The 19,371-nt window shown below is 46.3% G+C and overlaps 1 protein-coding gene across 1 annotated transcript in view; it reads left to right on the top strand.

The window, feature by feature from the left end:
* Window positions 1-13,759: 13,759 nt before the first annotated feature.
* LOC143283091 (uncharacterized) overlaps window positions 13,760-19,371 on the top strand; it is a 110,652-nt gene continuing 105,040 nt past the window's right edge. The window contains exon 1 of the mRNA XM_076589163.1: window positions 13,760-13,777. The gene's annotated coding sequence lies outside the window, so the exon portion shown is untranslated. The remainder of the gene's footprint in view (window positions 13,778-19,371) is intronic.

Here is a 19,371-nt window from a genome sequence, read left to right as displayed (position 1 = left end):
AAACAGATGTGACCTCTGCAATAACTTAAGGCAAAAACATCTTAACTCTGAAGGCCAGCCGTATGTCCACTTGCTGAAGAATGGATTCATTTACAGTATTCGAAAATTCTGTGTTTATATATTCAATGCCCTGAAGATTCGACAGGAATTCTTTGACAGCAATGAAGAAATTTAGAATTAATTTACAATGCACAGGAAGCATTTTTGTTCTACAGGTTTAAAGTTAGTATATATTTTACATTGAGTTGTCGCCAGGTGATCACCATATTGTGTACTTTTGACCTCTTTCCTGGGGCCGGAGGCCTGGAGATTAAAGTTTTTGTTCTTGTTCTCTGTGCGCGTGTGTGCACGCGCGCCATTTACCGGCAAATATGTAGAGACATCTCAGTGGTGGTGTGTTCCAGTTCTGAGAGAACGAACTTTTCTTCAACTCTCTCACCACCACACAGCTTCTTCCTTCCACCTGATGAGAAAGCACGATTCCTGTGTGCACGCCCGGGAAAGAATTAGAGGGGGCAGGGATGGTGGTGGGGGTGTGAGCGTAGGCTGTGGAGAGGTGCCACAAGAGAGGACGGAAGAAAGAGAGTGGGGAGGGAGCGGGGGAAGGGGGTAAAGTCTCAATTCGCTGACTGTCCTTCGGGGGTTATCTTCCCCCCCCCCCCTTACCCCCCTCCTTTTTCGGCTTATTTATTTTCGTGGTTTGCACTCACCACAACAGAAAAGGAAGGGAATGGGCAGGAAACAGTTCAGTGCCTTTTTCCACACGTGAACTCTTCCCCCCAGGTAATGTGTTGAGCTCCATCAATCAGCGTGTGTGCACTCTTTTATCCGTCCCGGCAGCACGAAGAGCTGAACTCAAACGCTCATTGCTGAGCACCGGAAGGCAAGTATGTGTGTGTGTGTTTGTATTTCTCTTTTCATCACAACAGATTTCTCTGTGTGAAATTCGGGCTGCTCTCCCCAGGGACAGCGCGTATCTACACTTCAGCGCCACCCATTTTTTTTGTATTTTTTCCTGCGTGCAGTTTTATTTATTCTTCCTATCGAAGTGGATTTTTCTACAGAATTTTGCCAGGAACAACCCTTTTGTTGCCGTGGGTTCTTTTGCGTGCGCTAAGTGTATACTGGACACGGCACCTCGGTTTATCGTCTCATCCGAATGACTAGCGTCCACACCACCACTCAAGATCAAGTGGAGGGGGAGAAAATATCGGCAGCTGAGCCGTGATTCGAAACAGCGCGCTCAAGATTCTCTCGCTTCCTAGGCGGACGCGTTACCTCTAGGCCATCACTCCTAGAGTGTGTGTGTGTGTGTAAGAGAGGGGCTGTGAGTGCGCGTACGTGCGTGTGCGGAGGATGGGGGGTGTGAGGGGATGGGGGTCACGTGGGCTTGTGTTCCCGCAGCCGGCGTTCGTCAGTGTTTGTGTTTGCCGTGCGCGTGCATGTGTGTGTGTGTGTGTGTGTGTGTGTGTGTGTGTGTTTGCAATATGTATGTGTGTGCGTGCGCGTGCAGAGAAGTAATAAGTGTTTGGTGTGTGTTCAGTAGAAACAGACCGGGGCAAAAGAGGGGTGGCCAAAAAAACAACCCAGAAAGAAAGAAAACTTGGGGACAGACATGGAAGTCGAAAGGGAAGAGGGAGAGGGGGGGAGGTGTGAGGGTTTGTACAGTGCATGAGTGACTCAGAGCATAGAGACTGAGGCAGGGAAGGAGTACGCTTACACAATAACACGCATGCACCCTTTCGTTTACACGGCACAACCCTTCCCACCCTCCCCCACCCTCAAAACACACACACATCCCACTTGACACTTTGATTCACCAAACCTTCCACTCCAACAAACCCTTTATTTTTCTTCTTCCTTTTTTTTTCTTTTTCTTTTTCTTTCTTTCTTTCTTTTTCATGATGCTGACGAGTGTGTATTTCAGTGAACGGCTGTTGTCTGACTGAGGTCAGATTAAAATTACAGGTCAGGAAGACATTCACTACTATTTCTTTACCTGGGCTTCCTCTTGAGGTTTCATTTGTTCAGTAAGATCAGTCACATCGATTCATTATAAAAAATAAAAAAAATGTAACCCTTCCACTTCAAGTCACTCTACACTGGTTTCATTTCACCTAGCTTTAGCAGTCAAAGGGTTAAGGAAGAGTGAGTCAACCTCGTTTGTTCTTTGGCCGCGAGTGCATCAACTTGACACCAACCAACCTTGTCAAACTTTCCGGCCAGTTTAACGCCTCAAAATTTTAAGCCTCACATGCAGGGTGAATGTTGTCAGGTTCAATCAGCAAATCAAGAAATCAAGATGTTCTTGCGCAACCATGGGTTACACAAGAGACAATGCTGCCACGGACCTACCTCTTACCGCGTCGCCCCCCCCCCCCCCACCCACACACACCCCTACTCCCATGAAAAAGGGCGTAAATGGAAAAAAATATATAAGTAAATAAGTAAATAAATGAAAAATGAAAAAGAATTATGAGAAAAGATGAAATCAAAATTGCAACCGCACACGTCTATTGTTATCAGTCGGAAGGCGGTAGCGTGAGTCTGCTTCATACAGGTTTTGTTCAGAATTGTGTTCAACTCCTGTGTGCACCAGCACTGATGCTGAAATCAACAAAAGACATTGGTACCGCTCTCTGTTTGCTTGTCTGTCTGTCTCTCTCTGTGTCTCTGTCTGTCTGTCTCTCTCTGTCTGTCTCTGTCTGTCTGTCTCTCTCCCTCATCGTTTTGATTTTCTCGTGGTTTTTTGTTTGTTTTTTGTTTTTTTTCTTTTTTGTCGGGGAAAGGCGAACAGGAGACTTCAACTTGTCCTTTTATTCACAAGTAAAGATTTGAGTTCGAATTCAATCTCTCTCGATCCGTGTGTGTGTGTGTGTCTCTCTGTCACGGTCCTGGAGAGACAGAGTAGGAAGGAATATAACTCCTTCACACACACAAACGCACACACGCGTGGGCGCGGTCGAACACACCCACCCACCCACACAGTGGCACGCATGCACGCACACACACACACACGCACACACAGGCATGCGCGCACTCTCTCTGTGAGAGAGACAGTGTTGCACGCCTCCGCATGAATGTTTGTGTGAGTGTTCGCACGTGTGTATTTTGTGTGTGTGCACGTGCACGCATGCGCCTGCCTAATTCTGATGTGAACACTGCAATGCACAAAGTGTGCCTGATACTGATACACCCATGAGAACAGCTGTACTCTCTGGCTCGCACAGAAATCCAACCACGTATAACGACTAGTTGTGTGTGAGCTAAAGATGATAATAACGATAATAATAATAAATAATTTGTAGTGGTAGTAGTAGTTCTTTTATCTATTCATTTATGTATTTCATTTTATTCTTCTTTTTTTTTCTTAACACTTGTGAAAACTTCTGACAGGCTCCTACATTGTGCACAGCTCCATGAGGAACAGGGCCTTTCACTGCCCCCCGTCCTTTGTAACTGGCAAAGATGTGTTTGCTGTCAAGCTCTGCCAGGCACAGCATGCACCTTGCCACACTGATTGAGGGCGGATACATGCTTGAACAGCATTGGCTGACAGATTCCCAGGGAGGGGCGGGGGTGCCGCGAGGCCGAGTGTCTGTGAAAATCACGTGTATTGTCGGCCACAGCAGATTTGTTTTGTGTTTCGTGTTGTGTTGTGCTGTGTTCGCTTGTCTTGTCATGTCTTGCCTTGCTTTGTATTGTTGCGTATTAAGACATGGAAGTTTGTCCCAAATAAGACAAGACAAAGAAGTTTTTTTACTCACTCGAGACAAGACAAGAAACATGAAAGACCCCACCCCACCCCACTCCCCACTGACGACATTGATTCCATTTAAGACAAGGGAGATTTCTGTTCACTGAAGACAATAGGAACTGAATTTATTCCCACTTTTAAGCGAGAAAAATATATTTTTCTATTATTCATTTATCTAAATATTTATTCGTATTGTCTAAAATTAAAGTAAACGTATTTTAAAAAAAAAAATTAAGTAAACGTATTAGTCGTAAGTGCAGTAATGTTCCTTGTCATAAATTGTTTCAAGAATTTTTTTTTCTATATATGTAAGCTATAACGCCAAACCACTTATTACCGACCTTTTTATTTTTATTATTTAATATATCTAGTTGGGTGGAGTTTTCGATTTCCAGCTCACAACTGCCTGTTCCATATACTCTAGTTTCTGATGGTGAGGAGGAAAAGAATGATGAAGAAGCAGAAGGATTGACATCATGGTTTCTCACTGTGTAAGTTCTGACACGCCCCTCCACCTTCCCCCCACCCTGCTTCCCCCCATCACCGTCACTTTTTCGGTTTCGTTCTCAGTTTAGCTTTTCGTAAACTCAGTTGAAATTATTTGCGCGCGTGCGTGTGTGTGTGTCTGTGTGTGTGTACTGAATGAAATTATTTTAACCCCCTTGTCTAGAGGGCTTGACTGCTGATTGGGTAATGGTAAAAATACGTGTCAGTCTCTCTCACGCAAGTGCACACGCACACACACACACACACACACACACACACACACACACTCACACACTGGTGAACGGCGTGAGTGTAAACGGAACAAAAGAAGGGACTTAATCAGTAAAGAGTGAGACAACTCTGCACTCTACAGTTGTTTCCCTTGTTACCACCCGCCACAACTCTCTGCGTTGACGAATTAATCGACAGTGGGATTATCTATCTTAATACCAGTCACGTCGTACTGTAAAATTGTGTCCTCGGAACAAGTGAGAGATTCATATTTTTTCCGGGTTTTTTTTTATATAATTTTTTTATTAAAACGGAATCAGACTTTCGTTCTTCGTGGTGACATCAGTGGAACTTTATGTATGATGTCTAAAGTGACGCTCTGAATGGCTGGACGTATACTTGACGTATTGTAATGCTGTACATTAACCAAGAGGTCAACCAACCAGTGGTGATGTCTGTGTCGCTGTGAGTTACACTTCTCGTGGAGAAAGAAGCCTTGCCGAACCAGAGGCTTGCAGCCAGCAGCGTTCTGTGTGCCGTATGTGTGGAAGTGATGGCGTCACGGTGTCAGTGTGTGACTGACGGCCCGGGGGACCGCCGGGAGGGGGAACGCACGCGCGCGCGCGTGTGTATAACACGTGTGTGTGTGTGTGTGTGTGTGTGCGCGCGCGCGCGCGCGCGTGTGTGTGTGTGGTTTACGCGTGAATGTGTAATACACCATGACTGATATGTGTGTGCTTGCAAACGGCGTGTGCAGCACATGCGCGAATGCCCGGCGGCTTGCGTTGGCCGGAGTACCCGTGAAGTGAAGAATGTGACAGACATTAAAGAAAGAAAAAAAAAACAGAAAGCAAAAGAATATCCCACAAACATTCTGCACGGACGGTGTGAAAGACGACGGCCTGCAGTGAAGCCGATTAGCTGACACAGCACGTGCTGCCGGCACTGCCGTCAATCGGTTCACGTCACTCACTGACTGACGCCGTTCTCTCAACACGTGACACCCAGCTATATATAGACCCATGGGCCTTCAGACATCGATCTGAGTGCTACCGGCAGAACACACGTGACACCGAGTTATGTATATGATGATATGCCAGAGTACTTACATAGCGCCTATCCTGGGTCGGAGTCCAAGCTCAAAGCGCTTTACAAACACGGAGTCATTTACACAACAGGCTGCCTGCTCAACCGGCCGGGTAGAGCCTGACTAACAGCTGCGATGTGGGCGCTCGTCATTCGTTTCCTATGTCATTCATTTCCTGTGTCATTCAACCTGGTTTCAGTTACACATGCACTCTCATACAGTCATGCAACATTTTACGTGTATGACCGCTTTGTTTATTTACCCCGCCATGATTATAGGCAGCCATACTCAGTTGTCGGGGGGGTGCGTGCTGGGTATGTCCTTGTTTCCATAACCCACCGAACGCAATAGACCTACGGGCCTTCAGACCGGCGTTGTCCTCTCACAGTGCCACCCCCCCCCCCCCCCGCCCCCTCTCCCCATGTCCCCGGCCTGACTCTGTGTCCCACGCTCGTGCGCACGTGCAACCATGTCACGTGACTTGTCTACCGTACTGTGTCTGGTAAACTGCACGCCTCCGAGTCTGAAGTATGGAGTAAGATCGATCGTTTGTTCTTCAGACAGCAACGGTGGTTTGGTGTGGGGGTGGGGGTGGGGGTGCAGGCTGAGGATGGTTTCCCTTTTCTCTCCTGGTTCAGCTTCCTTGTCGGTATTTACACACACACACTGACACAGACACACACTGACACACACTGACACAAACAGACACACACACACACACACACGCACGCACGCACGCGCGCGCGCGCGCGTGTTCACACGCACACACACACACGGGCACACACACACACACACACAACCTGCAAACATTGAGGCATTTAGAAAGACTTAATAATGTACAATCCTGAAACAGTATCCTACAGTCACGCCTGTCGATCCCTGTACATAAACAACCTGAAACACAACACCACACACTGTCCTTTCCTCGCGGGAACCAACAGCTTCAGATCTGTTCATGGCAGGTGATTCAGATGAAACGTTGCACTGAACGCCGAGCTTCGTGATCTTGGAATTGATTTCAACACAGCCTGTTTAACCGGTGTAGGGGCAAAGCTTTTCCCCTCCCTTCAGACGTACCTCGTCGGCTTTTTATTGACGACCACAGACTAAACAAGAGAGGAGGAGCCTTCAAGACTCACTTGTGATACACTTTTTTTAAAAATCCAAGCTTTTTATGTATTGAGTATAATGCATTTACTGTTATATTTATATTTTTTATATTCTCTAAACTTGGCACTTTGATCTGATATTCGACTCAACAAAAGATCTGTCATTATTTTCATTTTTTGTTCAAACAGGAACTTCTTTTGCTAAGCATGAAAGTTTTGTTTATTGCAAACGTTTTGCTGCAGGCAGTAAAACAAGGGAAATTACTCTGCTGGGGGACTTAGTTGGCTTTAAACTGATCTTTCTCATCTTAAACATTACATTTTGAAATTATACTCAATACATGAAAAGCTTGGATGTTTTTTTAAAAGTGCATCATAAGTGAGTCTTGAAGGCCTTGCCTCTCTTGTTTCAAAATGTAATGTTTAAGATGAGAAAGATCAGTTTAAAGCAAATTAACTCCCCCCAGCATTACAGAGTAATTTCCCTTTTTTACTATCTGCACCAAAACGTTTGCAAAATAAATAAAACTTCCATGCTTAGCAAAAGAAGTTCCTGTTTGAACAAAAAATGATAATAATGACTGCTCTAGCTGTTGGGTCAGAATATCAGATCAAAGTGCCAAGTTTAGAGAATACAAAAAATATAAATATAACAGTAAATGCAGTTTGCATATAATTAGGCTTCATTCTTTATTTTTTTGTGCCCATCCCAGAGGCGCAATATTGTTTTAAACAAGATGACTGGAAAGAACTGAATTTTTCCTATTTTTATGCCAAATTTGGTGTCAACTGACAAATTAGTTGCAGAGAAAATGTCAATGTTAAAGTTTACCACGGACACACAGACACACAGACACACAGCCACACACACACACACACACACACACACAGACAACCGAACACCGGGTTAAAACATAGACTCACTTGTGTAAACAAAAAACCACATTTGTTCATTATGGTAGGAATAAAGCGAAAACGGGATTCGAGCCCCGGCCCTCACGGACTCGTTGGCAGGTGAGCGTCTTAACCATTCTGCCACCTTGCTCCAATCTGCTGAGGACGGGGCTCAAAGTCCGGAACACGGGACCCGGCCAGGTTGATAAAGTCATGGGGTTCACCTCAGCATGGAGCAGTTCACAGTGCACGAGTGCAGGTCTGTTTCTTTTCCGGGGAAGTGCTTGGTTAGGAAACAAGCAGTCCGATCTGTAGAAGGAAATCTGATGTTCCCAATAGACTGTCGCCGAAGATATTAGATCTATGATTTTTGTTCATTTTTCATTTTACATTCTCCTCTTTGTCGTGTGAGGGCTAAAATAGCAGCAGCAACAACAACAAAATAACGTTTTTCATGTCTTCATTGACTGAAGAATTGATTTCCTTCTCTTGTTTGTCTCTGCTGTTCAGTTGTCAGCTTACACACACACACACACACACACACACACACACACACACACACACACACACACACACACACACACACACACACACACGTACACACACACACACACACACACACACACACACACACACACACACATACACTCTCTCTTTCCAGCTCACTCCCACCCCCAACACACACACACGTACACACACACACACACACACACACACACACACACACACACACACACACGTACACACACACACACACACACACACACACACACACACACACACACACACACGTACACACACACACACACACACACACACACACACACGTGCGAAAATCACGCCGGGGAGTACGATTTGGGATGTCCCAGAAGAATGTCATGACTGAAGGTCAAAATGCGTCATCTGTATACATCATCTGTCCTGTAATTCTACCCTCTCTCAGTGCCCCTGCTCATCAGTTTCGGGGAAATGTTTCTGTCTCCTCAACAGGAAGGTTCTGTTCTGGGGAATTGTTCATTCCGTGCGCTTGAAAGACAGGCAGACAATCAAGACGTATGATAGTGTTGTCAGATGGGGAGATAATTGATGCCACACATGGGCACATAATTATTTGATGCATGATGGATTCAAGCGGGGGCTGAACAATGGAACAGAAAGTGAGACACGGAGAAGACGAAGAGGAAAGAGGGTTAAATAAACAAAAGTCAAATTAGAGAGAAAAACAAAACACATAAGTGAAAGGAAGGGGTGGAAAAAGAGTAGGAGAGAGAAGGCACACACACACACACACACACACACACACACACACATACACGCGCGCGCGCGCGCGCTAAGAAAAGGATGCAAGAAAAGAAGTAATCATCGTCGACAGCATTGATGTACTCTGTGTGGCTACAGTTCTTCTGCTGATGTGGCTGGCTGTGCATGAGCTGAAACCAGTTGTGACAAGTTCTGAACAGTTGGTGGAGTTGATGGTTGTGATGTATACCTAATTTTCAGAATTGATCAGTTGTAACTGATTTGTAATAGAATAGTTGTAATAGAATTGATTTGTAAGACTGCCAGAACTGAACTTTATTGCCTAGCAGAGTAAGGTGTATGAATCGTTTATAGGACTGGGCAAGACTGCCAGAACTGAACTTTATTGCCTAGCAGAGTAAGGTGTATGAATCGTTTATAGGACTGGGCAATCATTTATAGGACTGAGCAATCATTTATAGGACTGGGCAATCATTTACAGAACTGGGCAATCATTTACAGAACTGGGCAATCATTTATAGGACTGGACAATCATTTATAGGACTGGGCAATCATTTACAGGACTGGGCAATCATTTACAGGACTGGGCAATCATTTACAGGACTGGGCAATCAATCATTTATAGGACTGGGCAATCATTTATAGGACTGGGCAATCATTTACAGGACTGGGCAATCATTTATAGGACTGGGCAATCATTTACAGGACTGGGCAATCATTTACAGAACTGGGCAATCATTTATAGGACTGGGCAATCATTTATAGAACTGGGCAATCATTTATAGGACTGGGCAATCATTTATAGGACTGGACAATCATTTATAGAACTGGGCAATCATTTATAGGACTGGGCAATCATTTATAGGACTGGACAATCATTTACAGAACTGGACTGGGCAATCATTTACAGAACTGGACAATCATTTACAGAACTGGGCAATCATTTATAGGACTGGGCAATCATTTACAGAACTGGGCAATCATTTACAGGACTGGGCAATCATTTACAGAACTGGGCAATCATTTACAGGACTGGGCAATCAATCATTTATAGGACTGGGCAATCATTTATAGGACTGGGCAATCATTTACAGGACTGGGCAATCATTTATAGGACTGGGCAATCATTTACAGAACTGGGCAATCATTTACAGAACTGGGCAATCATTTATAGGACTGGGCAATCATTTATAGGACTGGGCAATCATTTATAGGACTGGACAATCATTTATAGGACTGGGCAATCATTTACAGAACTGGACTGGGCAATCATTTACAGAACTGGGCAATCATTTACAGGACTGGGCAATCATTTACAGGACTGGGCAATCATTTACAGGACTGGGCAATCATTTACAGAACTGGGCAATCATTTACAGGACTGGGCAATCATTTACAGGACTGGGCAATCATTTACAGGACTGGGCAGTGTCGGGTGGGGGATGATTGATGTCACGTACCGGGTACACTGGCTGTGTTTTGGTGGTGATATGGTGTCAGCCTGTAGGCCGGCATAGAACACACACACACACACACACACACACACACACACACACCCCTACTCTCGCTCACACACACATACACACATTCTCTCTCTCTGTGTCTCCCTCTCTCACATACACAGGCACGCGCGCACGCACACACACACACACACACACACACACACACACACACACACGGACACGGACACATACACTGACACCTCTCTTCTCACCCCTTCCTCTCCATGTCCACCTCTGTGGCACATAGAGACAGACAGTTCACAGGTACGGCTGCACAGTGCTGGCCCGTGCAGACACCTGAGCATCATCTCTTCATCATTCTCCGACTGTCTTGTTCAGTCCTTTCGTGGTTTGTGGGCTTATTTCATTCCCACATGTATGACCTATGATTATGATGACTGGCAGATCGAACCACCTTGTTACCTTTGTTTCACCCCCTCCCCCACCAGTACCTCCGTTATTTCTTCAGAGAGAAATAGATTATCTACTGAGATCGATCGCAAGAGCAGGTTTTTAAGTATTCTTTTGATAGATAGGAAAAGACACACACACACACACACACACACACACACACACACACACACACACACACACACACAGAGAGAGAGAGAGAGAGAGAGAGAGTGATAGTTTTATAATAGAGTGAAACTGAGGACAACCTGTAAACTCCCTGAGGGACACGGCCTTTTAGACCAGAGTCAAGACTGCATCATCTCTGACATCAACGATCGGTGACCTCCGAAATACACAGAAAAGTGTTCACCCTTTCCTAAAGTCGATCCCAAATTGAAGTTCATTAACTTGTCCAAGTAGTATAACATTTTAAAAACGCCATCATTCGGAATCGACCCCCCCGCTATTGTCACAGCAATGACCTTTCCAGATTCAAGTCTCCACCTCATTTTCAACACACAACAGCCAACTACAGCTTCGAAGTTTCGGTTGATCGTAATTATATAACTGTATATCATCAAGACTGCTTTTTTTAAAGGTATAATTTTACTTGTTTGCAGTTTATGTGTTTATAGGATGTTGTTATCCAGAGAAACATTCCTGTTTTGTAGACTGGGTGCGTTCAGGAGGTTCAAAACAAAGGGGTTATATACAAAGGCAGTGCTATTCTTTGTCTCATTGTTGTTGTTCAAACTTCTTTCGCCACGCTCTCAGTGCTTTTTTTTTCTGATAACACATGCTTCTCTCTCTTTTCTTCTCTCTCTCTTTCTCCTCCCCTCCTCTCTCTCTGTTCCCTTCTATCTGTCTCTACCCCCCCCCCCCCCCCGTCTCTTTTTCTCTCTCTGTCTCTTTACCTCTCCCCTGTCTCTCCCTCCCGTCTTTCTCCCTGTCTCTCCCTCCCGTCTTTCTCCCTGTCTCTCTCTCCCCTCTCCCTCCCCTCTTTCTCCCTGTCTCTCCCTCCCCTCTTTCTCCCTGTCTCTCTCCTCTTCTCCTGTCTCTCCCTCCTCTTTCTCCCTGTCTCTCCCTATCCTCTTTCTCCCTGTCTCTCCCTATCCTCTTTCTCCCTGTCTCTCTCTCCCCTGTCTCTCCCTCCCCCCTCTCTCCCTATCCTCTTTCTCCCTGTCTCTCCCTCCCGTCTTTCTCCCTGTCTCTCCCTCCCCTCTTTCTCCCTGTCTCTCCCTCCCCTCTTTCTCCCTGTCTCTCCCTCCCCTCTTTCTCCCTCCCCTCTTTCTCCCTGTCTCTCCCTCCCGTCTTTCTCCCTGTCTCTCCCTCCCCTCTTTCTCCCTGTCTCTCCCTCCCCCCTCTCTCCCTCCCGTCTTTCTCCCTGTCTCTCCCTCCCGTCTTTCTCCCTGTCTCTCCCTATCCTTTTCTGTCTCTCCCTCCCCCCTCTCTCCCTCCCCTCTTTCTCCCTGTCTCTCCCTCCCCTCTTTCTCCCTGTCTCTCCCTCCCCCCTCTCTCCCTCCCGTCTTTCTCCCTGTCTCTCCCTCCCCTCTTTCTCCCTGTCTCTCCCTCCCCTCTTTCTCCCTGTCTCTCCCTCCCCTCTTTCTCCCTGTCTCTCCCTCCCCTCTTTCTCCCTGTCTCTCCCTCCCCTCTTTCTCCCTGTCTCTCCAGTCACCCTGTCTTTCTCTACAAGTGACCAGCAGGACTACAGAGGTCAGCACACAATCTGATACTCAGTGCCATCACAGACCACACACGTTCCCCACCACCACCACCCCCACCCCAGTACCATCACAGACCACACACGTTCCCCACCACCGCCACCCCCACCCCCACCAACCACACCGCAGACACATCACAAGTCAACGCAGCGCACAGCGGGCGACATGACAGACGATTGGAGTTACCATGGAAACCAGGTGTTCCCGCGACTCCGCCGAGAGAGAGAGAGAGAGAGAGAACACGCGACAAGTTGGCAATGCCAGACTTTCTGCCAGCCACAACCCCAAGTCAGTGAATGCACTCAAAGCTGCGAATGATCGACGTCTCCCGTTTCAGGATATTGTCCCGAAATGGGACATTGACACAGGGACATGTATGAAGAGGTTGAGAACACTATGGCCCCCCGTGGTGTTGCTGAGAGTTGTTGCGTGAGATTTCCTTTCTGTTCAGTCCGTGACTGACAGATGACCCTCGACGGATCTGCACGGGGGAAGTTTTCTGTCAAAGGACGTCGGGTGAACAATGTGTGTGTACTACTGTGTGTGTGAAAGAGAGACTTGGTTGGTGCTGTTCGGTTTATACAACTTGCGGAGTGTGAAGGAGAAAAAAACAGTCAGTGGGAGAAAAAAAACAATCAGTGGTGTGTTGTGGAGGAACTTCTTGTATCACTTCTAGGGATTTCGTTTATTTGTTGATTCATTAATCTATGTATTCATTTATTCACCTACCTATCTATCTGTCTATCTCTTTGTTTACCGTTTTGGACTCAATTTGATTTACAGCGTTTCGCCAAGGACTTTTTTTTTTTTTAACCCAGCATTCATCGGACGTGTTTGATATTTATTGTCGCGAAACTTTCATTCAAAACGATTCACTCGACTTTTCACGGGACTGACCTTGATAGACCAAAACTTTGCCACACAGCACACATACCTGCAGGATTGTGGTGAACACTTGTGTCGTACAGCGCCCCCATGACTCTTACCGGAGCTAAGGGAGAGCAGTCCTTCGCATTGTTCTCGTGTGTACACACACATTTCGTCCATGTCGCTTTACACTTCGGTTTAAGTATTTCAAGGTGTTCGTTCATTTTTTTCCTTCTCGCTCTCTCTCTCTCTCTCTTTGATACAGATATGGAATTAACTGCAAACTGTGCGCATTTTTATTTTGAAAAGAATGACTTTGACCTGGGTAACAAAAACGGGCTTATGTTGCCAGCTTCATTGCAGGTTTAGGATGGAGTTCCCAATCACAAACACAACGGATGTGCTACGTGGACAAGGAAAATTACCAAGAGATGATTTTACTGGAGTTGGTGAATCAGATTGGAATTAAGGTATGGTGTCATTACATCCAATCCACATGTTTTGTATGTTTGTCTCTGTCTGTCTGTCTGTGTGACTCTCTTTCTCTTCTTCCCAAATTTTCTTTCTAACCAGGTGTGTGTGTGTGTGTGTGTGTGTGTGTGTGTGTGTGTGTTCATCGCTCTCTCTGTGACGGTCTGTCTGTCTCTCTCCCTCTCCCAAGTTAACAGATGTTGATGATGTAAGTAACTGCCAGTCTATTTGCCACACTCGATGGTGTCGAGCATTTGATGATTATTTCTTCTTTTAAAGATAGGCCTAACGTCCTTGAGTATTCTTTAACAAGCTTACATAGCTGTGCCCATACGAACGAAAAGCGATTTCATATCTTGATCATGGAAATTAAACTGACATAAAACCTGGCCTGAACTAATCACTTTCTTACAAGTGCATGCTGAATATGTTCTTGTTTCCATAACCCACCGAACGCTGACATGGATTACAGGATCTTCATTGTGCGTAGCCTATTATTTTGATCTTCTTCGTGTGAAAAGGACATTCACACAAAGACGATTGAGGCACTAGCAGGTCTGCACATGATGAATCACGTTGACCTGGGAGATCAGAAAGAAAAATAAATCTCCACCCTTAACCCGCCAGGTAGGCGAAAACCGGGGATCGACCACAGGAAACTCGGGGTGAGAACCAAAGCTCTAACCATTCGGCCACCGGCGCACCCTTCGGAACGGCTTTGGAACGTTCTGCAGAAAGTCAATTCCTCTGGCCTTCACTGTCCTCCATCCCTGTTGTGGGGTGGGACGTCAGTGTTGAATGGAGGACACAGGATCGATGCTGTCTTCTGCACGATGCAGTTCCCTGTTGTGGTGTTCCGTGTTGTCAGGAAGACGTGGCGTCACCGCTTGCGTCAACAGTCCACATCACGTCACTTCACAGCCGTAAGGCTGGAAGGCGAATTTAGGGATTTGAATACAATTCTCTGTCTTTGTCTTCCCCACACTCCCCCAATTTTTGAGAGAGAGAGAGTGAATAGAACAGAATAGAATAGAATACTTTTTATTGTCATAAAACCTTAAAGTTTATAAGACACAATGAAACAAGAACATGAGCATATTAAGAAGAGAATATTAAGTGTGTGTGTGTGTGTGTGTGTGTGTGTGTTTCTCTTTCTCTGTCTCTCTGTGTGTCTGTCTGTCGGTCTCTCTCTGTGTCTGTCTGTCTGTCTCTCATTATCTACCTCTCTCTGTCTCTGTCTGTCTGTCTGTCTGTCTCTCTCTCTCTCTCTCTCTCTCTCATTATCTACCTCTCTCTGCGTCTCTGGTAAACTGATTTGTTCCCATTGATCGTAAATGTCCATTAGGCCTAATTGTTCTGACGCTCTACTCGAAAGTCTTCAATCTTGTTAACTACCTTCCCACCTGACTTATCGGATTGCCTATCTTTGTCTCTTCCGTGTTATTTTATCTCTTTTTTTTATATCTTTTTTTGTTTTTTGTTTTTGGTATAAGTCTTTACATTGATTTTTTTTTTTAGCCTTCCCTTTGATTGCAGTATTTTCACTGCGTGACTTCTTCCTGTGCCTCATGTCTGTCTGTCTGTGACTTCTTCCTGTGCCTCATGTCTGTCTGTCTGTGACTTCTTCCTGTGCCTCATGTCTGTGACTTCTTCCTGTGCCTCATGTCTGTCTGTGACTTCTTCCTGTGCCTCATGTCTGTGACTTCTTCCTGTGCCTCATGTCTGTGACTTCTTCCTGTGCCTCATGTCTGTCTGTGACTTCTTCCTGTGCCTCATGTCTGTCTGTCTGTGACTTCTTCCTGTGCCTCATGTCTGTGACTTCTTCCTGTGCCTCATGTCTGTCTGTCTGTGACTTCTTCCTGTGCCTCATGTCTGTCTGTCTGTGACTTCTTCCTGTGCCTCATGTCTGTCTGTCTGTGACTTCTTCCTGTGCCTCATGTCTGTCTGTGACTTCTTCCTGTGCCTCATGTCTGTCTGTGACTTCTTCCTGTGCCTCATGTCTGTCTGTCTGTGACTTCTTCCTGTGCCTCATGTCTGTGACTTCTTCCTGTGCCTCATGTCTGTCTGTCTGTGACTTCTTCCTGTGCCTCATGTCTGTCTGTCTGTGACTTCTTCCTGTGCTTCATGTCTGTCTGTGACTTCTTCCTGTGCCTCATGTCTGTCTGTCTGTGACTTCTTCCTGTGCCTCATGTCTGTGACTTCTTCCTGTGCCTCATGTCTGTGACTTCTTCCTGTGCCTCATGTCTGTCTGTCTGTGACTTCTTCCTGTGCCTCATGTCTGTCTGTCTGTGACTTCTTCCTGTGCCTCATGTCTGTCTGTCTGTGACTTCTTCCTGTGCCTCATGTCTGTCTGTCTGTGACTTCTTCCTGTGCCTCATGTCTGTCTGTGACTTTTTCCTGTGCCTCATGTCTGTGACTTCTTCCTGTGCCTCATGTCTGTGACTTCTTCCTGTGCCTCATGTCTGTGACTTCTTCCTGTGCCTCATGTCTGTCTGTCTGTGACTTCTTCCTGTGCCTCATGTCTGTGACTTCTTCCTGTGCCTCATGTCTGTCTGTCTGTGACTTCTTCCTGTGCCTCATGTCTGTGACTTCTTCCTGTGCCTCATGTCTGTGACTTCTTCCTGTGCCTCATGTCTGTGACTTCTTCCTGTGCCTCATGTCTGTCTGTGACTTCTTCCTGTGCCTCATGTCTGTCTGTGACTTTTTCCTGTGCCTCATGTCTGTGACTTTTTCCTGTGCCTCGTGTCTGTCTGTGACTTCTTCCTGTGCCTCATGTCTGTCTGTGACTTCTTCCTCTGCCTCATGTCTGTCTGTCTGTGACTTCTTCCTGTGCCTCATGTCTGTGACTTCTTCCTGTGCCTCATGTCTGTCTGTGACTTCTTCCTGTGCCTCATGTCTGTCTGTCTGTGACTTCTTCCTGTGCCTCATGTCTGTCTGTCTGTGACTTCTTCCTGTGCCTCATGTCTGTCTGTCTGTGACTTCTTCCTGTGCCTCATGTCTGTGACTTCTTCCTGTGCCTCATGTCTGTGACTTTTTCCTGTGCCTCATGTCTCTCTGTGACTTCTTCCTGTGCCTCATGTCTGTCTGTCTGTGACTTCTTCCTGTGCCTCATGTCTGTGACTTCTTCCTGTGCCTCATGTCTGTGACTTCTTCCTGTGCCTAAATGTCTCTCTGTGACTTCTTCCTGTGCCTCATGTCTGTGACTTCTTCCTGTGCCTAAATGTCTCTCTGTGACTTCTTCCTGTGCCTCATGTCTGTGACTTCTTCTTTTGCCTCATGTCTGTCTGTCTGTGGCTTCTTATTGTGCCTCTTGTTTGTCTGTGACTTCTTCTTTTGCCTCATGTCTGTCTGTCTGTCTGTCTGTCTGTGACTTCTTATTGTGCCTCATGTCTGTGACGTCTTCCTGTGCCTCATGTCTGTCTGTCTGTGATTTCTTCCTGTGCCTCATGTCTGTCTGTGACTTCTTCCTGTGCCTCATGTCTGTCTGTGACCTTCCTGTGCCTCATGTCTGTCTGTGACCTTCCTGTGCCTCATGTCTGTCTGTGATTTCTTCCTGTGCCTCATGTCTGTCCGTGACTTCTTCCTGTGCCTCATGTCTGTCCGTGACTTCTTCCTGTGCCTCATGTCTGTCTGTCTGTGACTTCTTCCTGTGCCTCATGTCTGTCTGTCTGTGACGTCTTCCTGTGCCTCATGTCTGTCCGTGATTTCTTCCTGTGCCTCATGTCTGTCCGTGACTTCTTCCTGTGCCTCATGTCTGTCCGTGACTTCTTCCTGTGCCTCATGTCTGTCCGTGACTTCTTCCTGTGCCTCATGTCTGTCTGTGACTTCTTCCTGTGCCTCATGTCTGTCTGTCTGTGACTTCTTCCTGTGCCTCATGTCTGTCTGTGACTTCTTCCTGTGCCTCATGTCTGTCTGTGACTTCTTCCTGTGCCTCATGTCTGTCTGTCTGTGACTTCTTCCTGTGCCTCATGTCTGTCTTTTGTCGTTCTTCTGTCCATCTGCCTGTCTGTCTGCATGTCTGTCTCTCTATGACGGGTTGTCTTTGACCACATCTGTCTCCCCCCAAACATTATTCTTTTATTGTAATATACAGAGGTGTGTGTGTGTGTGTGTGTGTGTGTGTGTGTGTGTGTGTGTGTGTGTGTGTGTGTGTGTGTGTGTATGCGCACGCTTGTGCTGCTGTATGTGTGTGTGCACATGTGAACACGCACCCGCATGTAGGTGAACACACATGCACGAACGAACGAACGTGTAAAAACTTTCTTTTTTTTCCCTTAAAATTTTTTTTTTTTTTTTACATTTTTATTAGACAGCCTTTTAAGAAGTGCTAGCACCCTTCCCGACGCAGTGTTTCCAACCAAGGTGCACCAGTCAGGTGAGTGGGAAATGTCGGGAAGTAAGGCCGGAGCTGTGTGTTGGGAGCCACGCCCGTGTCATTAAAGTCGCTCTCAGTGCTGTGCTGCCTGCAGGATATTTTCACTTCATGGCCCCAGGTCGATTTTCTTCTTCTTTATCTTCTTCTTCTTCTTCCTCGGTTTCTTGATTTGTGTATGAAGGGCTGATTTATAGGGATATGATACAGAAAAAGATCTTTATAGCTGTGTGTGTGTGTGTGTGTGTGTGTGTGTGTGTGTGTGTGTGTGTGTGTGTGTGTGTGTGTGTGTGTGTGTTTCGGTCGGTCTGTTTTCTCTCTTTCTCTCAGTCTCACCCCTCCCCTCTCTCTCTGTCTCTCATTGTTAAAAGATGAACTGATATATAATTATCTCTCTCCCTCTCTCTGTGTGTGTGTGTGTGTGTGCGTGTGTCGTGTGTGTGTGTGTGTGTGTGTGTGTCGGTCGGTCTGTTTTTCTCTCTTTCTCTCAGTCTCCCCCCTCACCTTCCCTCTCTGTCTCATTGTTAAAAGATGAACTGATATATAATTCTCTCTCTCTCTCTCTCCCTCTCCCTCTCTCTCTCTCTCTCTCTCTGTGAGGGAAGGAGGGACAGACAGAGGAACATATGAAAACTGTAATAAAAGGGAGAGAGAAAAAAATGCAGACCGAAAGAGAAGTGAAGGACAGGGCGAGAGAGAAAGAGAGGAAGGGAGAGAGAGAGAAGGACAGGGCGAGAGAGAAAGAGAGGAAGGGAGAGAGAGAAGTGAAGGACAGGGCGAGAGAGAAAGAGAGGAAGGGAGAGAGAGAAGTGAAGGACAGGGCGAGAGAGAAAGAGAGGAAGGGAGAGAGAGAAGTGAAGGACAGGGCGAGAGAGAAAGAGAGGAAGGGAGAGAGAGAAGTGAAGGACAGGGCGAGAGAGAAAGAGAGGAAGGGAGAGAGAGAAGTGAAGGACAGGGCGAGAGAGAAAGAGAGGAAGGGAGAGAGAGAAGTGAAGGACAGGGCGAGAGAGAAAGAGAGGAAGGGAGAGAGAGAAGTGAAGGACAGGGCGAGAGAGAAAGAGAGGAAGAGAGAGAGAGAAGGACAGGGCGAGAGAGAAAGAGAGGAAGAGAGAGAGAGAAGTGAAGGACAGGGCGAGAGAGAAAGAGAGGAAGGGAGAGAGAGAGAAGGACAGGGCGAGAGAGAAAGAGAGGAAGGGAGAGAGAGAAGTGAAGGACAGGGCG

Source organism: Babylonia areolata, chromosome 6 (assembly GCF_041734735.1).
Source record: "Babylonia areolata isolate BAREFJ2019XMU chromosome 6, ASM4173473v1, whole genome shotgun sequence".
Lineage (NCBI taxonomy): Eukaryota > Metazoa > Mollusca > Gastropoda > Neogastropoda > Buccinidae > Babylonia > Babylonia areolata.
The sequence above is the reverse complement of the archived record's forward strand: the minus strand, read 5'-3'. Positions and strand labels throughout refer to the sequence as shown.